This window comes from Equus quagga, chromosome 1 (genome assembly GCF_021613505.1).
Source record: "Equus quagga isolate Etosha38 chromosome 1, UCLA_HA_Equagga_1.0, whole genome shotgun sequence".
In the NCBI taxonomy this organism is placed as follows: Eukaryota; Metazoa; Chordata; class Mammalia; order Perissodactyla; family Equidae; genus Equus; species Equus quagga.
The window spans coordinates 24,445,929-24,459,161 of record NC_060267.1 but is presented as its reverse complement, the minus strand read 5'-3'; the positions used below and the strand labels follow the sequence as shown (position 1 = coordinate 24,459,161).

General features: G+C 40.3%; 1 protein-coding gene across 3 annotated transcripts in view; it reads right to left on the bottom strand.

Moving 5' to 3' along the window:
- Positions 1 to 13,188, bottom strand: part of PRICKLE1 (prickle planar cell polarity protein 1) — a 100,997-nt gene extending 87,809 nt beyond the window's left edge. The window contains exon 1 of one of the 3 annotated variants that reach the window (XM_046675410.1): positions 13,022 to 13,188. The gene's annotated coding sequence lies outside the window, so the exon portion shown is untranslated. Of the gene's footprint in view, positions 1 to 779; positions 818 to 12,012; positions 12,032 to 13,021 lie in introns of those variants that run through there. The other 2 variants (XM_046675444.1, XM_046675435.1) reach the window with 2 other exon arrangements.
- Positions 13,189 to 13,233: the final 45 nt, after the last annotated feature.

The window sequence follows — 13,233 nt, the reverse complement described above, 5'->3', positions numbered from 1 at the left end:
CAAGCAGAACAAACGGCTTCTGCCTTTGCCTTGTGCCACTACTATACCTAGTACCTTTCTCTATTCCTGCCTCTGCCACAATATTTTTCAAGTAAGTGCTTAAATGTCTTCCTTCCCTACAAAACGCTGAGCTATTTAAAGACAGGAACCACACTTAGATAATGTTTGCGTTCCCAGAGCCTAACGCAGTGCCTGGCAAACCACAGGGGCTCAACAGAGGTGTGCTGAAATGAAAATGATGCTCCCAAACCGAAATAAAAATGGAAAAGTTTACCATGAAACGGTAAATGCATTTGTAAGTGCATGTGAATGCATCCGTAAGTGTAATTTCTTCTTACTCTCCAGAGAAGAGATACGGTGGCAGAGAACATGCAAAAGAGCCGCCATCACTTTGAAGCGAATAAATGGTCAGGAAAAGAGGCAGAAGATGAAAGGTTCTGTCTACCCATTTTAGGAGCTAGAACAACAGAAACCACTGTGCACTGTTCCTAAAACATCTCTGCAAAAGTGTGCCAACTGTAACCTGGAGGGCTGGCCTGTAGACCAAGGCGCATCTGCGACTTTATTTCTATTCCACCCTCTAACAGTCTGCTGAGGAGGCCCACAAAGGTGTCATTAAGAAATGGAATGCTTTCCTGCAGTACTTTCACACACTCATTACCATCTGATAGCGTTTGATCTTTGAGTCATGGCTGAAGTGACCCAGATTCCAACTGGTGATTATTAATGTCACATTTATATAGTCTTTCCTTTTGGAACAGCACTTCATAGTCACTTACGAATCTGCCGGGAGACACGCCATGGCTCATTGCTGTGTTCCTCTGAACAGTTCACGAACTCCATCTTCTTAGATATAACACAGATGGTATAATACTTCCCGGTGGGCCATTTGTAACTTCAGGCTCAGCCTAATTAGAATGTGAATAAGATCCAAGGTCCTGAGAATTTGCTTAAAAGTTAGTGATTTAATTAATCACAGTGCTACAAAAATGGAACACTCAGGTCTATAGGTATGGTGACATGCCAACATGTATTTATGATTAATACAGAAAGAGTTTCACCATATACTGGGTATTTATACCAGCTTTTATTTGGGGAGTGGGGGAGATAAGAATATTATTATGGTTTTAAAAAATAATAGGAATGTAACTAAAACAGATGTTGGGCTATTTTTATTTTCCAGCAAACCCTCTCTAAACCTCCCAAAATTAATCGCAATTTGGTCAATGGACATACACATTTTAAATAAAGTTATCATTACTATGTGATTTCATAAATAACAGAACACACTACTTTCAGTTCTACTTTATAAATTTTCCACATTTCCCATGCATAAAGGGTACTCACATTTTTAATTTTTATTATGAATATAAGTATGTCATTGTTGTAACCTCATCAGATTAATAATTTATTCTTAATATTACTGTAATTTTTTTAGCCCCTCATATTAAACTATAATGTAACCTATTAAACCAGACTTTTGGTAAGGGGAAGTGTATATTTTCTTAGGTCTTTAAAACACAGCTATTGTTGAATTTTGAATTGGCCACACTGAAGCACGAATAAAGACGCCACTTTTTAAAGTTGTACCTGGCTAATATGAATAATTTTGAGTAGATTGTTAAATAATTCTAGTCAGGGACTTAGGTAGTGATGATAATTAATAATAAAAAATAATAATCTCAGTTCCATTTTATTATCTATCCCCCTGAAGTAACAGCCTCCAAATCCACTATCTTAGAATTAGGAAATTTTGAGCCTAAAAAGTCATCAGGCCCCTTACTTTATAACTGAGGAAACTGAGGCACAGAGTGGGTAAGAAGTCCAAAAATTAAGTGACTCATCCAAGATCACATGCAAGTTAGTAGGAGAGACTATAATTATCTAAAAGCATTTAATATAGCACAAATACAAACAAAGCAATATTTACAAAATAATAAAACATCACTCAACAATTTTAGATAAGCTACAAGTGCATATTTTCCCTCTCTTTCTTTTGTTTCTTTCTTTCTAAAAACTGAACTGCAAACGTTCATTCATTTAGGAACTGTCAAACCAAAGCTCCTTAGGCAGCTGCATCTGGAACTAACAGGCAGCTTCTTCATCAGTAAATTGGGCCTAACCTTGGGTAGTCCTCCACACAAAGATGCAGGGAAGGTAAATGAGATGAATCTGGAAGTGCTTTCTGTCCTTCGGGGGTATTAGTCTTATTATTAGTAAAGACCTCTCGAGTTAAAACATGATAATTTCTGGACAAATAAGTTGGCTCAGCTCCTTAATAGGAAAGCTGACTCACTGCCAATTTAGCCCTGGAACTTGAGACATTAAAATAATAATTTCAAGCCAACTAGGTTTCCTAGCAAGCTGGCTGAAATCACTTAGAGGATTAGCTTTTCACCTCTGGAATTTAAGTCAGAGGATTTGGGGAGTGAAAGACAGTCAGTCATCCCTGTTTTAACATACAAGGCAACACCACAAGTCTGCCTGAAGATACTGCCTGTATTTTTTTCAAAGGTTACAGAGTAGCATGGGTGCATTATGAAGCGGGAAGGCACACAGCTTCCTTGGTGCGAATATTCAGTCTTGCCTCTAGTAATGTGGCTTCCGTTTGCTATCTGATTGCATATCATTGATCACTTTGTGGTAGAGAGAAGGGAGGAGAGGTAATTGATTAGTCTCTTTCCTCATATTCTACACACTTCTCTGGCTTTATTCATTCAGATAACAGCTCAGAAACTCCATCCTAGCTGCAAAAAACCCCCATAAAACAACACCCAAAAAATCTCTCTTCTAGAAATTTTCACTCATGTAAAAATAGAATACTGGTTTCTACTGGTCTTTATTTTATATACAACATTAAAATGGTCCAAAAATGCTAAGAGGGTGGCCCCTTGCTAACTTTATAGTCCTATTATAAGAATGAGAACAGAAGCTTAAAACTCTCTAACTTGCTCAGCGCTACATATTATTAGATTGGGGAGGGGACGTTCCAATTCAAAGCATAGATAGTTCCCCATATTTTTTCAGTCACTCATTCTGCAGATATCTATTAAGCACCTACTATGTGCCAGACACTAAGATTGGGGATAAAGCAGTAGACAAGACAGCATAGATATGGAACAGACAGCTATAATAACTAAATATCTGTCCGGATAGTGACAAGTGCTACAGAGAAAAGGGAAGCAGGTTAAGGGTTTTCCAGAGTGCTAAGTGGTGGCTGGGAGAAGACAAGGTGCTGCTTTTTTATATAGGGAGATCAGGGAAGGCCTCTCTGATATAAGATGACTTCTGAGCAGAGACCTGAAAGGATGGAGTGAGCCATGATCCCACTTGGAAAAACCTACACATGTCCTTTAATAGGAGCTTGAAGTCTAGCACAAACAATAAGAATAGCTGTAAACTTCAGGACAGTGAAACCTACAAACAATAAGGCTTTATACAGTACTTTGAACCAGTTCTCAATAGATCTCCAATGATCCTTAAACCCTGTTTAGCTACAGCTTAATCTTTTTCCTGACTAAAATGCCTCACAGTATCTCTTTACATAACCACTACGAAGAGAGAGAGTTTTCCAGTTACATTGTGCAAAGAACCCAATAGATAATTCAGGGAGAAATTTCCACTCTGAGGCCCTGATTATTTGATTTGGCAATGAGCATACAGTAGGAAAAAATGAGCTGAAGCTAGCTGATTTTGCTACTGGCCATGCCTATACAGTGAAAAAGTTCAAAGGAAATTGGACTATTACCAGGTTTTAGAATGATGAGTTTCTAAAGTTCTTCTTTTAATTAAAAAACGAAACAAAACAACAACCACCCCCGCACCAAGAATGGTAAAATACAAGAAAAAGAATCCAGTAAACTAGGTAAGTATCAAATTTCTTCTTTTGCTTATACTATGCAGACACAGCCAGTAGTAATACTGACTAGTTTAAGTTCTTTTTATTTACTCTATGTTCTAGAGTAATGGTAATAATGGATAATGATAAGAAATAACTAAAATTTTCAAAGACTGAAGAAGAAAAAGCAAAGAAATAAAATGGGCAACAAACTCTTAATCAATTTCTACAAAACTATGCAACCAAGAATTGTCCAATGCTTGATGATAAAACTTTCAGGTGCATCATAGATATTACGAGAAAAACTGAGAGTGTGCTCATCATATTTTATTGAGACTCTGATTTACCTTATCTAGAACAAAAAATATATATACATCATGGCTATGGACCCCTGTATAATATGGATATGGATAGTTTTAAAGCACTTTACATGTTATGAAAGATACAATATGGAATCATGACTGTAAAAGGATCAGAAATAATTGCTGGCTATAAAAGACAATTATAATTAGCTAGTTTAAAGATTACTTCACTAATCCTAAAAAAAGGGGAATCAGCATTTCTGTTGTTGAAAAAGACAAAGGACTTAATCACACACACTTTATTAAGAAATTTGTATTAATACAGATCCACTTAAAATTTTTGACTTTTGTAACAAAAAATATTTAAAAATAAGACAAATTGTAATAAAGTTGTAAATTTGTTAGATAAGGCTTGAAATCTTTATGATGATATAGTTAGGTTATATTTCTTAAGCTGATACATAAGGATGACCACAGAAAACTGGACATTCATTCATTCAACAGATACAGAAGCCAAAAGGTAAGAAAATACAGGAAAAGCTATGTTTTCATAGGATAAACTGTTTTTTAACAGTACATTAACTACACTTTCAAATAATATGCTCAATATCTTTTTTGTGTCAACCTCCAGATACTTTCCCAGGTGAAGTACCTCTGATATTAAAGCAATGAGACCAACTGTTAATCTGGGGGAAAAAAATCAATACACTATGAATATCCTAAAAATCTGGAAACATAAGGAAAATAACGTATTTATGATGTTGTTTTTCATGTGGACAATTATATCCATTGTTTTAAATGTGGAAACGTGTCTGAAAGGTTGACAAAAAGCATACTGAGCACATTACTTGAAAACAGAATGCTATATTTTCAAGAAGTTTCCTGATTTCTTGGGCTCTCTGTATTTGTCAAGTGTCTCATGTGTACCAGGCACTGTATTAGGTGCTGGGTGCGTCACGATGGACAAACATGGCTCCTCCCTCACGTTAATACCATTGACTCACAGGAGCAGAACATCGATCCTCCTGGAACTAGATAAAATGATATGTACAACATTTTGACAGCAACATTAGGAATGAATGTAGCCATTAAGAATAAATCAATGAACAAATAAATGATAAACAAGAGAGAAGGGAAGCAAGGAAGGAAGGGAGGGAGGGAGGAAGAAAAGAAGGAAAGAAAAGCAGTTCAGCCTGGCAGGATTAGAAACATAAAATTTTAGAACTGGAAGGAAATCTCAGAGATCCTCTAATTTAGTGGCTCTTAACCGCCGCTGTGCATTGAATTACCTGAAAAGCTTTTTCAAGCGAAATGTGTAAGACCCCACCCAAAACCTACCGCCTTAAAATCTCTGTGTATTTGTATTTTGAAAAAGCTTCATAGGGATTTACAATTCAAACCTTCGGTTAATATGCACTGATCTAGCCTAATTCTCTCACTTAAAAATAAGGAAACTGAGGCCCAGAGAGGCTGAAAGGCTGACCTGAAATCACACAGCTATATTATAGTCCAAGTTTTCTAATTTTCAGAAAAATATTGTAGAAAAACTATCTTTTTCTGCACTATTAGATCACATCACCAAAGAAGAAGAAACAGGATAAATGGACAAGTATTTGGCCAAAAGTTACGAAACCAAAGTGAAAAAGCCAGTGTCTACAGGCAACACAAACATATAAAGAACCAAAAGACCCATCATACACCATAGGAACCTGGTTCCTTCCCGCTTAAGCAGCCAAGTCAAGCTAGTTTAAAACACTCCCACACAAATATCATTATTCCTATCAGTTTCTCTTTTCAGCACTGCAATAAATAATAATTTTGGTTTCCGTGGGTAAGGAGGGGGAGAAGAAGAGAGCAATTTTTCTGGTTTATTCCTTAAAATTCAGAAGGTTAAAAGAAAATATGTTCCCAATACCTCAATATGCAGAAAGCCTGGTCTGCTTTTAACACGTTTGGCAGTTCTTGAGGCCATGTTCTTGGCGATTAGCCTGCCAAGCTGTTTAAGCTTATAGAAGGCCCACAAAGGGAACTTACATGATTAAGTTAGTTAAACACAAACATCTTCTCTGTATATTTTTTTCCCTCCCTTCGCATTCACAAAAAACATAAAAGGCTAAAACATTTCAGAAGTAGGTGAAGGGGGCAAGTTATTTATCACTTCGGCTCCGTTCTCAAGGCTTGTGTAAATAAGAACTAAGGCAGCTCAATGAAATTATTCATATGATCCTTGCAATGAACAAAGCTAAGCATCAGAAAGCAGTTCAAAATTCCTATGAAGCATATGTATTTTCTTACAAGAAACATCTGTGATTCCCTAATGCACTGCAGACCTAACTTTATCTCTTTCTAAAAGTTATGTAACATGCATATACTTCAAGCACTGAACATACTTATTAATTACATAGTCACAGAAGAATTTAAAATGCGTCTCTTTTCGACACACATTATAACAAGTATTTCAACACTAGAGCACTAAGCAGCCTTCTTACATACAATCTAACAGTTCCCTAAATTGTTTGGAAGAGATATTTTAAAGCAAAACAAAATGCCACACTACCTAGCTCTTTTACAGATCCTAACTTAGATTATTCAAGCATGTAAATTACATAGTTGGAAATATCAATTACAGTTAACAAGTTATGAGTTTCTTCAGAAGATTACCATATTATTTGCTTATCAGCGAGATAAAAGAAAAAAAGAAATACAAATTCCTTTGGTGAAACTATAACATGGTCTAAATCAGGTTACTATTATTAGACTGAAAGAGTGGGGGGGTGTGTGCGTATGTGTGCATATGCACAAGTGCACGTGCATTCAGAAGACAGCATTTTAACTACGGCAGAGGAGCTGGCCAATATAGAAAAGGGTTTTAATAGACTTTCTATTTCAACCACAGTTACTGTGGGCTTTATCACTATAGCAATGGGCCTGGGTGGGGTGGGTGTCTGACAGGCAGGCTGGTGTGCTCAGCTGGTACAGCAACATAAACCTCACTTTACCTCGAGCTGAGCAAATTTCCTCTAAGAAGGTTTGCTGAATTGAAAGACAGCTTCCAAAGATAAAGTCCGAGCATTGGTTGGTGGGCACTTCTTCACAGTACACTGCTATACTTAAGGCCAGCCTCACACCTCCAAGATTTGATCAAAGGCCTCCACTCTCGTTCATTAGGGGTAATACTTTGGATGAAGGCAGTAACCTAACCTCCAGGAACTCAATGATCCCTAGCAGCCTGGGTTAATTTCAGCTGTCTCTACAGGGGCTACATGAAACATGGCATTTACAAATTTGGATTATACAGCACTATTTATTACACGATGGAAGATTTCCAAAAATGCCAGAAGAGATGTTGGCATTTATGCAAGTCAACTACTGTTCAAGTCAAAGAAGCACTACATTCTAGAGGATGTTTTTGCCAGGATTGAAAGAGCCTATGTGAAAACACCTTAATGAGGACCATCTTAGCACCTCAGTTATTGGCTATCCTCTAGTCCTAGGTGTTATGTTTCAAATGAGCCAACCAACCATCCTGGAAACAGAACCCCCCAGTCCTGTAACCAACCCCTTCACCCCAAGTCCCGAGAGTGTATATTTTCTTATTTTCAGATTTAATAAGTCAAGTATATCTGGTAACTATTAAAAGATTTAAACCACTACTGTTTTAAAAGGTTTCACTGTTCAGAGATTTCAAGCTCACAGAGGGGGCAGATCTGGAGGGTTTGGTTGCTGTAGAATGGTGAAATTATTTGCTGGTGCCTCCCCCACACCCCCACCATTTTAGGAATATTCTTACTGACCCCTTTATACCCTTTTAATGTGTTTTTAATACATGTTCACAGGCTCACAAAAAGAAAAATAGAATTTGAAGGAAAGACCATACACCCTCTCCAGTGACCTAAAAAGGTAATTATAATGACAGATCTCTAAAAAAGGAGGGGGAAAAACTTGAAAACATTTGCAACTTACAATATGCTATTAGATAAGCTTTTCTTCTTTTCTTTGGGGAAATCTAAGCAGCTGTACCACGTTTCTTTAAAATTTCCTTTACTGAACAGTTTGTTCTACACTTGCAAAGGCAACTGGCCATCCCACAAAACCCGGGCCAATGCTGTCTCACATGAAGTGGTGGCTACTTTATATCAGACTTTTTTTTAAAAGGCAACAAACATGGTGGGGGGGAGGTGGTTGTAAAAAACTTCACAGGAAACCAAATAGCCTTTATTTAAATTAAAAGCAATCACAGCCTGATTCTTGGAACACACTTCCCAATGCTTTTTGGCATGCAGCTGCTCCATGCCGCCAATATTGTGTGTAATTGGAAACATTTCAAACAGAATTGTTACCAAAGTCAAAGACCATAACTGCGAGCTGTGGGATCTGTGCCTCAGAGGGCAGCTGAGTGAGCGGGCTGCGGACGTCTACTCCGGGTCTGCATCTGACTGCAATATTTTCACCCGAGTATTGACAAATCTTTCTTTCCAGAGACCCAACAGAGACCCATACACAAAGCAAAAGCTGGTGGGTGCTATAAATCAGTCACTGGGACAAAACTCTTAGAAAGGAGTACATGACTTCAGGATTAGAACAACTGAAATAACACAGCCTCAACTTTTTTTTTTTCCTAAAGTGTAATCCACTAGAAACGGAAGGCATCTCTTCCAAGAGTTCAGCCCAAATCTACCAGTGAGAAAAATGCAACTCCAGTTTAATTGGTCAGTTGTTTTTCAGGCTCACTTAGGACCCAACTTATGAAGGAGTGGAGCGGGAGTTAAGTAAATGTAAATGATGGCTGCTTGCTAGTTTACAGCTCTAAGTTTTAAAATGGTTACATTGGCTTCCGCCTTGGTGCCATTTTTATTTTTAATTTTAAAATCTCTCTTTATAGGGAAATGAACCTAGATAGGTCTAATCAGTTCAGGCTGGGCGATCATTCTTGTTCTTAGAGAGGTCTCTTCATAAGTGACCAAGATACCTTTAGTTTTGTTTAAACAAGCGCACAAAACAGAGACACAGGAAGAACCACTACATTCCCTTTGAGAGGTCTGGTCCCCCCTAGTAACTGGGAATAGTCTGTGCCAGTGGACCACTGGCTCAGGAACGGTTCTTGGAAAAATTGTGTCATGCTGGCACATAGGAAAGTGATCCGATTATTCTGTCATATCTCTGTGCCAGAAGTGTCATGACATCAGCGTGCCTCAACGTGTAAAGCATGTCTCTTCCCCTCATCCCTCCAGGAGAGAGGAGAATAAAGGAAACAAAAGCTTAGGTGGGGCCCCCGAGCAATTTCTGGCCAGGTCTTTTCCACTGTTTCAAAATGTTCCTTCCCCAACACACATGTAGTTAACCTCTGTGACTTCAGTTTGGCATGGCCATAAACAAGGTGTGGTTACTGGTTCCTGGGGGAGCTGAAGTGCTACCCTTGGGTGTGTCCAGGGATGGAGAAGTCCAGAAGCAGGGGACTGTTGCTGTTTCCCCAATGCCATCTCGGTCCCTCGTACTCTGTTCTGGAGCGCTGGCTCCATATGCTGCCGGAGGCTTCGAGGAACTGCACTGATGCTGGACTTGGCACCCGCACTGCTGTACTCTCCTCTCCCAACTCATTTGCTCACAGCGACCTTCTAAAGATATCAGTGCACAATATGGTAACACTTTCTTCTGTGCCCAGAAGAAAAAGCAGTCATAGTCCCTTAAAACACCAACCAAGAAGCACAACTCATTCACTTTCTTAACTCCTCTTTATTGTGGAATAATTACACCTGGATTTAAGCAAATTGAATATTCTCACACTAATAAGAGTTAAACAATTGGTATTATTTCACATAAACTGGAGGAAAAAAAGAGAGCTGTTTCTTCCAAGGAAAAGGAGTGTATCCTGGTCAAGTGGTATACTTAACATTTCCATGCACAGATGAGAATCACTTTGATTTTTTAAATTACTTTCCTTCTTTAAAAGGAAAAATTTACTTTTCATAAACGACTTTAACCAGGAAATTAACTGTAGTAACTAGAATAGTGATAATATTTCCTGAAAATCATTTTCCATTAAATTGGACAACTCAAACTATAGGTATATGCCACTAAAACAGTTACTTAATGACTGGAAAATAATTTTTTAAAATTCTTGTTCCATTTCTTGAGTATTATGAACAATCACTCATAATACTCAACTCTTTGTGTTTTGTTTTCAAGTAACTATAAAAGGTTTTAGAGAAATTCTCTTAATGATATTACTTTTTAAAACTTAGATTTTAGCACACTTTTAAAAATCCTTAAAGAAACTTCAAAATTGAACCTTTCTTTCTTTTGTGTCTTTTCATTGTTATCATAGGAGAGGATATTAGGAAAACCAGATTTTTACCCACATCTGACTCTAAACTTAATAGTTTATCTATTAACCCTATCAGCGTTATTTTTTCTCCCCCGCTGATATTAGATTTTATTTGGGTGACCCAAGCTGACCCATTACAACCCCCTTTATTATAGAGACAAATGGTGGTTCCAGGGACCTTGATTATAAAAACATGAGAAACTTTTTAAGTTTCATTAGTATTGCTGGCAGAACTGATTGAATCTGTCACTTTGGTAAAATATATCACTTTTCTTTTAAAAAACCTATGAACCAACAGGCTCATTCAGTGATAAATCACCAATTAGTACCAAATTAGGATGGAAAAATTAATTTACTAAACCATTCACTCACGTCAATATGGCTACCTCTATGCACTATCCAATTTTTCCTGTCTCCTTCCTACCCCCTCCCCATCTCCCACCCCACTATTCCTTCCTTCCTTCCTACTTTCCTTCCTTCCTCCCTCCCTCCCTCCCTTCCCTTCCCTTATTCACAAGAATGAGTCACCACTGTTAGCCATGACTTATTAAAACAGGTATTTTCGAGTTCATCAGCAAGTATGCTAACTCTTAACTGGCTGATGTCCATTTATTTCTAGCACCTTTTCGTTTTAATATGTAGAGCACATGGATTGTTAACCTTTAAATCCTTTGTATAAACATTTCTGGAAGAGCTTGTAAAATATCTCCTTCTGTGTTTCCTGACTCGCCAGTTGATGGCATTTAGAAACCCCCTGGTACCAGCAGGTGCTGTATTTTGCTTTCTTCAAGCTCCAGCTGGGCTACAATGACAGATTCCCATCCCAGGCCAAGCCCAGCCACCTAGGCTAGGACCACATTGGAAGCAAACTGAACCGAGCCCCACCAGACAGCAAGATAAATGGCTGCTGTTTGAGTTTAAAATCCCCTGGTGGGAGTAAATATTGTTCCAGAGAAAAAGGATTGAGAAATATTGCGTCATCCTTCCAGAGCTGTCTTGATTAAAGCAGAATCTTTGGATTAAGTTGGTGCTCCATTCGAAATGTATCTGTCTTGCTGTCATGGGATTTTTCTTTTCCCCTTCCTGGAGTCTGAAAACAGACATATTGTTGGGGATGGTCAAACAAGGCTGCCGCCCCCCCAAGGGGCTAGAGTCCACTGCTGATAATAGAAGGCGGCGGAACATTGACACTTCACTAGGGAGAATGGAGACAGCAAAGGCTTAGTGGGAAAAGGCCAGTTGTCACCTAAGTGACAGGCAACAGCTGAGCTCACACATCTGGAGCCAACCAGGACAAACATTCAGCAATCTCACCCGTCTATAGCTTGGGCCTGTCTGAAGGGATGGATGGAAGTTCCCTTCACTCCAAAAGTACATTTAAAAATATCTGATGGTGAACCACACCAATTATATAACATCAACTGCAGACACAGCCTTCCGAAGTACTGATTAAAATTAGGAGGCAGACAAAACTGTACGGCACGCACACATACCATTTCATGATGTATAATCTGTCGTTCATAAAATTCATCCTAAAAGCCACTTACATATGCATGCCTTTTACAGCATAAATGCATCTGAACTCCTCCCGGGGAGGCAAGATCTTTACATGTTCTTTCCCTTCAGGCAGGTTCCCATGGTGTGTACTTCACCTTGTTCACGGCCGCGGTTCTGCCTCCCAGACTCTTCAAAATCAGCAACCAAACGTGTTTGGCTTGTGATTCTGAATCCTCCTTAGGCAAGCTGGAACTCAGCGCGGTGCCAGCCATACTCCCTCATCCCCCAGCTCGTCCTTCAGCCTCCCAGAGACAATCTGTGGACAATTTTCCCAAAGTCCCAAAAATAACACGGCACCGCCAACAGTCACTGACGATGCCGTTTGTTTTTCTTAGAGGGTAATGAAAATTTAACAGCTTTCTGCTGCATCCTGAGTCCCGGTCCTGCTAATTATTAACATACTCCCAGTTTCTTCAACTTCTTCTGCCTAAAGGGAGGAAGACGTTCCCATTTTTTCCCTTATACGTGCTACATTCAGAAAACAGTATCGCTGCGGTGGGAGGTCGGGGACGGGGGGGTGATGCACCCCTGGCAAAAAGCAATCGGCCCTCTCCCCGGAGCGTTAGGAGAGAATCAGCACCCTGCCTCCGGACGCCAGTAGGTGATAGGCGATCCTAAGCGGCGGACCCATGCCAACGCACCCTGGCCTCCCCGCGCCCCGCATCGCCCCAACTCTGGGGCCACGGAACGGGTTTCCACGCAGAGGAAAATCAAGGGAAGAGTTGGTTGTGATGCAGCAAACAGGAGCCATGCGGGCAGCCTATGCGAAGCCCTCTTAGTGCTGCAGCCAGTATCTGCTTTCACGGTCTACACAGCACAGCAAACCGATTATACCCTTCTCCCTTGTTTTCTGCGACACTGACCCAGCCTGGGTGTCACAGACTCCCCGCAGTGACATCGAAGGTGCCTGGCCCTTCCCCTGCGGCGCTCGTCCCCCTCTGCCTCCACCGCGCCCGCAGCCCCTCTGCAGAACCCGCTCAGAGCCCGGCTGCCACTCACCCGCGCCAGGGACAGGAACCTCGGCGGGACGGTCCTCGGCGGCGCGCCGGGACTGCGGGGCTGGGGCCGCGGCGTCAGGGCTGGGCGCGGGCGGGCAGCACGCGCAGCATCGGGAGCCCAGAAAGCGGCCGTGCCGGCGCGGCGGCCCTCGGGGAAGTCAGCGGCGGCGGCGGCGCGCGGCGGGCATGCTCGGGGCGCGCTGTCGGGCGGCG